Raw genomic sequence first — 8,196 nt, 5'->3', positions numbered from 1 at the left:
TCTGTTGTCGCGCAGGCCGGGAGCTCCCGCGCAGGCCGGGAGCTCGCGCGCACGCCGCCGGGTGATTGCAGACAGGCAGGCCTGGATTTTTTTAATCAAGGGAACATGAGCTGCTTAGGCTTGGACACTCACTGTCCCTGCAGAATCTCTGTGGCCCTAAGGCCCAAGGGCAGTGGGGCTCGAAAGACATGCTCCAGGGCTGGGCTGAAGACCTATCTTGATGTACACATTTGTCTGTGAAGCATGATTGCTATTTTTGTTAGAAGTAATTGGTGGTCAAAAGGGACTGGCTTTGTCACATTTTCTCCTTTGAAACAAATCTGATGTGAGTCTTATTATCCATGGAGATGCCATCTCTACTCCCATAGTGCTTTTCAATTCCTTACCCTCTCTGGACAAGTGATTGAGTGTCCCTGTAATACCTTTAGTGGAAGCTGTGTCACTAAATCCAGGAAGCTTGGGATGGAACAGACAGGTATTTATTTTTAGTGTCAGGTGAAACTTTCTGCTTATGGGTCAAATGCAAGTGTCAAACTGAGTAGATGCTTCCTGAAGATGAGCAGGGTGTAGCGCTGGTCCTCTCTGTGGCTCCTTAGCCACCTGCCTTTGAAAGTACACACTGCTTACTAGCTTGTAAGTCATCCTGGTTGACAGCTGATTTCAAGATAGTATATTTTCATTTAAATGTAAACTTTTATCTTTTGGATATTTCAGACATTGATAATTTTAGCAAGTTGAACTCTTCTTTGTCTACCATGGGGGCAAACGCTGGTAAAATACTGCGTTGCTTTTTGCCTTTCTGAACAGGATTAAATTAGTTTTGTGAAAAAGAATGTTTCACTTGTAGAATTTTAATCTTGGCATAACTATACTTAAACTGCTTATCTCCAATACTTTGGAAAATATTATTAATAAATTCAATCAAGAAAGCTCTCATGTCTTTGATATTGGACACAAATACTAGAAGTCAAAACCAAAACACTATATAATGTTATATTTTTTGTTTTAGAAAAATGTAGATAATTTATATTATATATTCTTAGTTTTTCCTAATTGTTTTAATTTAAAACTTTAATAGAATTACTAAATTGTATGTGTTTTAGCAAAAACGGAGTTTGATCATAATTCTGCAACAAACTGGATAAAGTATATGTAAGAGTTCAAGCTAATAAGTAAAATCATGCAGTTAAATAATAGCATTCTCAATACTCTTTTGGTTTTATGAATTTATGATTCTGTATTCTTTGGGTAGCTAGAAGATTTAGTATATTATCTATAAAGATACATTATATAATTTCTTCTAAATCCATGTGGTATTTAATGTCCTCATTTTTATGATATTTAAACCTGCTTTATCTGATTTCTTAGGAGTTGTTCCTCAAGAACTAGCAAAATAAGGTAACTAACAAAAATCTTAGAAAGCACTGAAAGGCTTATTACAATGGAATTCTCTTGAGCTGTCCCAATGTTGCTCATCCTAAGTACTCCACCACTGAAACAAGGAAGATGTGTGGCCCTAAGAATCTAATTTAAGCATACTCTATCAGCCACACTATTATCTAATAGGATGGGATTTATTTCCTTTAATCAAAAGTTTTCTTAAATAATGATTGGCTATAGAACTACAAGTAGGGTAGACTATTCTCAAGTAAAAACTTTATTCACTTCAGGCTGGGACAAAAAAAATGTATAGAATAGTTATCCTGTGCCAGGCTTTTGTCTAATTACTATCTGGGGTGTAAAAGTGTATTAGGCAAGTTGCTGAAGAGAGTTTATAATCTAGTCAGTGACAAAAATCAGTTTTTATGTAATATGATAACAGTGTAAATTCTGCCAAGCAGACAAACAGAAGAGGTCATTGGGTAAAACCTTGGAGGAAAGGATGAGCAAATGAATCAACAAAGAATTCCAAGAAAGATGACTCTAAAGCCATTATTTTTTTAAATGTGCAATAATTTGTCAGGTTAGAAGCATCTCATGTTTGTGGCGATGCTAGCACAATGTGCACATACGTGTGGGTGTGATTGTGCAGAAGGGAGAAGGCAAGGCAGGCAAATGGCCTGAGTCAAAGATGAAGTGTATAGAGGAAGGTAATATTCTTATTTTTCTCTAAACCTATCCCTAAACCTAACCAGAAACCTAATCCTAACCTGAACCCTAACCCTAATCCCAATGTATCCTTTTTCTTTTTGGTTCCAGGGATCAAATGTGGGTCCTTGCACTTGCAAGGCAGGTGGTAGAACCACTGAGCTAAATCCCTGGCCCCTAATATATTCTTATTAAAGGTAGTGATTAAATGAATAGATGTGATATTGTGGTATACAGAAAGTATCTGATTGACTGACCTGTTTTTTCAGTCATTTGACTTTAGTTATGTAGACACATTTGAAAATAACCCTTAACTCTGCAAAAGCAGTGTTCATTTATGAGAGAACAAATAGTTCCCAGTCTTGCTACTCAACCATAGTGTTGTGATACACACGAACACTAATAATGATTATTTATTAAGTATTTCAACTACTTTGCATAAAAATTCAAAAAGTAAAATAAATTCATTACCATGTAAATAAAACTATCTTTCCCTTTAACATTTCTTTCATTTTTTTTAGTTTACATACAATAAATTATTTTTATGTATATTCTGGTTTTGGATGAATACATAGAGTATAATCATGGCAACAAGCAAGATACAGCTTCTTTCACTCAGCCCGCCTGTGAGTTGAGATTCATCTGCACAGTATGTGTAAGCATCTCAGAGTATTACCACACTGTTGGTTTACCATTCAGCAGTTTAAGTGCTTTGCACCGTTTCTAGCTGAAAATTATAGTTACTATATACATCTACATATTTTTGTGTGAACAATACATTAAAAGTAAGGCTGTTGTGTCATGTAGTAATGGCATGTTTAATTTTATTAAAATAAACTGGTACAGTATTTTTAAAGAGACTTTACCACTGGGTTTCCCCTCTAGAAATATATGAGAATTCCAGTAACTCCTCATCAGCATTTGGTGTTGATGACATTTTTTTCTTCTTTTTAGCTATACCATGTGTAATGGTACCTTATAGTAATTTTAATTTTTATCTCCATAATAGTTAATGATGCTAGTTATCATTCCTTATGCTTAGTTGTCATTGAAATGCCTTCTTGTTGAAACAGGGTTGAAATTTTTGCCCATTTTAAAATTGTGTTCACTATTTTAAAGTTGGAGTTGAAAGCTCTTTTTACATTCTCAATGCAAGTCTTTTGTAGGATAATCAGTTTATAACTATTTTGTCTCGGCATGGGCTTGTCTGTTCATTCTCTTACTAGTGTCTTTTGCTAAGCAAAAATTTTAATTTTGAGGAATTTTTATATAAATGATGCATTGGGTAATCCCCCCCACATTTAAAAATGTCTTTTCAAATACTGAAGGTTTGGAAATCACACAGTTTTTATTTTTTATTTTTATTAAATTTTATATCAACAGTATCGGTGTTAATATACATTTTCTTGAAAAAAACACTTTCGCATAGAAAAGAATAATTAATGCTTAAATTCATCGGATGCTTAAGTTGTAGAGCATTACTATATCAAGCAAAACAATAGCAGTCCTTGTCTTCATATTAATCTTGCCTGCTAGTATAAAATGCTTTAAAATTGCTCAATCTATTTCTTAAATATTCAAAGATTACCTAATTCTTCCTCAGAAATTTCTTATTTAATGTGTGTGAGGTGGAGCCCAAGACATTTTGTAGAAATGCCTATAAATCAAACTTGAAAAATATAATTACAAAGATATTTTTAATATTATAGTGTATCATCATCATTTCAACTGGGTGGCATTTTTTTTTTTTTTTTTTTTTTTTCCATTTTTTTTTTTTTTTTGTACCAGTGATAGAACTCAGGATCTTTTGCTTACAAGGCAGGTGGTGGGACCACTGAGCTAAATCCCAGGCCCCAACTGAGTTGAATATTTAAATTGTTTCTGTATTTTTCTATAATGAATAATTATGTTAACAATGTGTTTTTATTATGTTTCAGTAAAGTCTGCTATGCATAATGATGATCAGCAATGGATTGAGAGAAAGACCCACATATATGTATATGGGCGCCATGAAGGCAAATCACACTCTGTTTGTATAAATGCTTTAGCAGCTCATAACCCAGGTTGACTGAATAATCTCATCTTTGCATGTATACAACTGGTGTCTATTTTTATCAAAATAAAGTGGCTTTGTCTTTTCCTGAAGAATACTGAATGAAATTTATAGTGTTTCCCTGAATTCTTGAATTGTTTTCATTCTGATGAATACTGTGAGTTAAATTTATATAGTTTCTCTGAATTCTTAATGCAATTCAGGAAGCTGGAGCTGTGAGGGAAGAGAAATAAAACACACTGAGAACCACTTAATAGGAAAATACAGAATGACTTCTCAGCCAAACAAATGATGGTCTTTCCAACAAAAGTCATAACCTAGATCTACTATGTTTGGTGCTTTCAGCTTTCAATTGTCTGAACTACATCGTAAGACCTTGTCTCAATAAAACAAAGACACGAGGCAGGAGCGAGAGATAAGCTAAGAGAAATAAATTACTATACTGGCAAAAACACCCCAAAGACATGAGGAGGGGCTGCATAAACATGGGTATGCATGTACATGGTGTATCACTGTAATATGATGGCTTTAACTCTTTGGAGAAGTTACATAGAAAAGGAATAGCTAGAGCAAGTGGAATTTCTAGTTTTACTTTTCTGAGGAATCTCTATATTCAGTGCCATAATGACTGCATTAGTTTACATTACCACCAGCAATTTATAAGTGCTCCTTATTTCCCAGAAACTTGCCAGCATTTATTTAGGATCCCTGATGATAGTCATTTTTACTGGAGTAAGATGGAATCTCAGTGTTGATTTGATTTCTCTAACAGCCAAAAATGCTGAACATCTTTTTCAGTATTTTTTTAAAAGTCTTTCTTTCAGCATATATTTTTGGTTCCTTTGTGAAAAATCAAATGGCTGAAGGTGCATAGGGTTGCCTCTGTTTTCCTTTTATTTTCACTTTCATTTTTCTGGTGTACATGTCTGTTTTTGTGCTATTACCATGCTGTTTTTACTAATGTAGCTTTGTAGTATAATTTGGAACCTAGTGCTGCCTCCTGCTTTGTACCATTTTTAAAGATGAAAGACACAGCCCACTCATCCAACAAATTCCAACCACTTCTTAAAAATATGAAATCTACTCAATTCAGCAAAAGAAAAAGAAGGAACTGATTATACAATGAATACAAGCAATTTTAAATTGTTCTTCTTACTTGGTCTCTCCAATAATCCTTCAAGGTTGGCTTGCAAACTTTAAGAATAATGGAAACTAAGGCAGAATGACTTCAAAGGGAAATTTTTAATTTTGAGAGCTTGATCTCCCAAGCAAATGGAAAATTTGCTTCTTTTGATGGGATACAGTTCAAAGATCATATAAATATATTGTTATTATTAGTTTCCAGGAATAAGACTATAAGAAAAATGCCACATCATAATAACACTCATTTTCAACTTCTAAAGGACAGTGAAAATAATGATTGTTGAATTTTCAAAATTATTTTATCTAAGTAGTTAGTTACCCATAACAGTTTGAGAAAGGAACATGATCTCCTTATCGATGTATTTATTCATGAATTAATCAATTAATGCTGCTCTTTCAATATTTATTAAGAAAATATTACAAAATTGGTACCTTAATCCACATTGTTATTTTTCATTCTAAGCAAGATTTTGAGATTCCTGATTTACCAATGAGGAAACAGAAGGTCTAAGATGTAAAGATAACTTAAGCAGTCAGTAGCAGAGTGAGGATTTTATCGAATTCATCTTAAATCAAAATCCTTGACCTTGCTTTGTGCAGTTTCTTACCTGGATGGTGAAGATATTGTTCAGTCTAGAACGTGTTGCACTTTCCACCTGGCATTTTAAAATTTCACCTCAAGCGAACATCCTGGCACCTCTACCTGAATCATACTTTTCCTCTCCTATACTTGGCACAGCATTTTTCCTTTCCACGTTGGTATCTAATGAAATCTCCCAGTTTTACTTTAATTGGCATTGGCAACATGTGGTCTCTGATAAAAAGCATATTTTCTTTCGAGATTGTAATCATCAGTTGGGCTCATTTTTCTTGGCCCTTCCATCAAGCTGAACTTCTTTGGAAAAAGAAACAGCAGCTTGTGGTTTATTAAGTGCCAGAGAGCTGAACTTAAGAGAGAGAGAGAGAGAGAGAGAGAGAGAGAGAGAGAGAGAGAGAAAGACACACAAAGAGAGAGAGAGAGAGAGAGGAAAAGTCACACCTGAAAATACATTCAGAAAGCCTGCATATGTGTGAGTGCATGCATAGACTGGAAACAGTCCCTCAGCTTACCTATGACACATTTGCAGAACTAGTTGATATATGCAAAACTCTTAAAGGGCATGATTTTTATCCACAGCCTATTTATTCCAAACATAGCTAAATGAGGAGGCCAAATATAGAAAGTGATGCTCCAGGGGCCCTACGGCCTATATAGAATTTAAACTGAAATGATTTGCAAAATCACTACTAAGACAGCTTGCTCATACTGTCAGCGTGCCAGTACCAGAAGCTTGTCGTGTATTTTTGTCTTGGCAGATGCACATTCTGTTATAAAGGTCTGTTCATCTGATGCCTGCCTTATTTTCAGGTAGTGTTCAGTGCCTTCTTGTGGAGGGAGGAATATTGAGAGCTACATCCACGTCACTGAGGATGGACACTCTGCACTCTGATCCTGCCGATGGACTGGTGTCCTGGCTTCCCTCCATTAAGAGTTTTTTTCTCCACAAAACTACAGTCCATGGGTGTTTCTATTCCTTCTTTTTTGGTTTCAATTTTCTTTCTAGCATTTTTCAGATTCAGAGAGAAATGAAACCAACGTTAGGTGATATCAATAATGATTGCATTTCTTTAACAATAACCTTAGAGTTAAGGCTTTTTTTTTTAGATTAAATTATGGTTTTCTAAACTGATTAGCATAGTTTTTAAGCCACTGAAGTGTTTGTTAGGCTTCGCATGCTGGTCTCCATATGCCTCTTTTCAATTACATGTGCAGCCACAAGTATGGCTAAACGGAACGCTTCTTTAAAAACAGAAAGCAAACTGTTAGGCTTTGTGCAGTGGGACTAGTGAGTGTGCGACATCTCAGACTGCCCTGATTTCATCACCAAACGGCTAGATGTTCTGTTTGCAGAAATAGCCATTAAATAGATCTTACAGTCAGATACTCTGGGAATTAAAGGGGAGTTACAGAAATTGGAGGGGCTTAGAATGTTATGAAATGGAACTTAGATCATAGTTGTTCTAGAGGCTACCTGTGAAGAGGATTTTCACTCTTGATGGTAGAAAAAGAAGAAAGAATGATTCAACCCCAAGTTTAATGTACACGTTTTTGTGTGTTTGGCCCACTGTGAAGATCTTTGAGTTATGTCTATTTAGTAAACCAATTAATTGCTCAATAGACCAAGTAAGTACTACAGTTTCTTGAATTACAAAGCTACAGCAGAGTGATCTAGTCATGCTTCTGAGGACAAGCAGGAAAGGGATGGAATGGAAATCAAGAGCAGCTAGTGTGGCAGCAGGGTGGCCGTCTTCTTTGGAGGCTACTTGGAGAGACAGGTGACAAGATGGGGGGAAGATCTTTGTCCCTCTGTGCGTACCGCTGCACGTTGGGCTCCATTTATTAGATTGTAAACTCTACTGAGACCACCAACCAGAGCTCCCGCCCCATTTCTCAGGAAATGTTTGTGGAATGAATGAATGAATGAATGAGATCTTACTTTCTTGGAAATGACATAAATTAACTAATTACAGTGCAAAACAAGACATCAGTGGGACAAAACAAAGGGAAAAAAACTGCTGGAAACCCCCATTCAGCTTCTCATGTGCTGCTTTACAGGTAGTGAGAGGGGTCAAGCCAGGTGAGTTACACAATTATTAACTGGAATCACCTCAAACTCCAGATTGGTTTTCAGGGTAGCTGCAGACTCACCATTTGTTGATATTTGGTTACTTCCATTTGGGCTTTGGTTCCTCTATTATACAAAAAGGGAGGGTTGGGGATTTAACTCAGTGGTTCCACTGCCTGCTTTGCAAGCACAAGGTCCAGAGGTTGATCCCTAGTACCAAAAAAAAAAAAAAAAAAAAAAAAAAAA

This window comes from Fukomys damarensis, unplaced genomic scaffold, assembly GCF_012274545.1.
Source record: "Fukomys damarensis isolate Sample0158 unplaced genomic scaffold, DMR_v1.0_HiC HiC_scaffold_32, whole genome shotgun sequence".
Classification (NCBI taxonomy): Eukaryota; Metazoa; Chordata; class Mammalia; order Rodentia; family Bathyergidae; genus Fukomys; species Fukomys damarensis.
The sequence above is the reverse complement of the archived record's forward strand: the minus strand, read 5'-3'. Positions refer to the sequence as shown.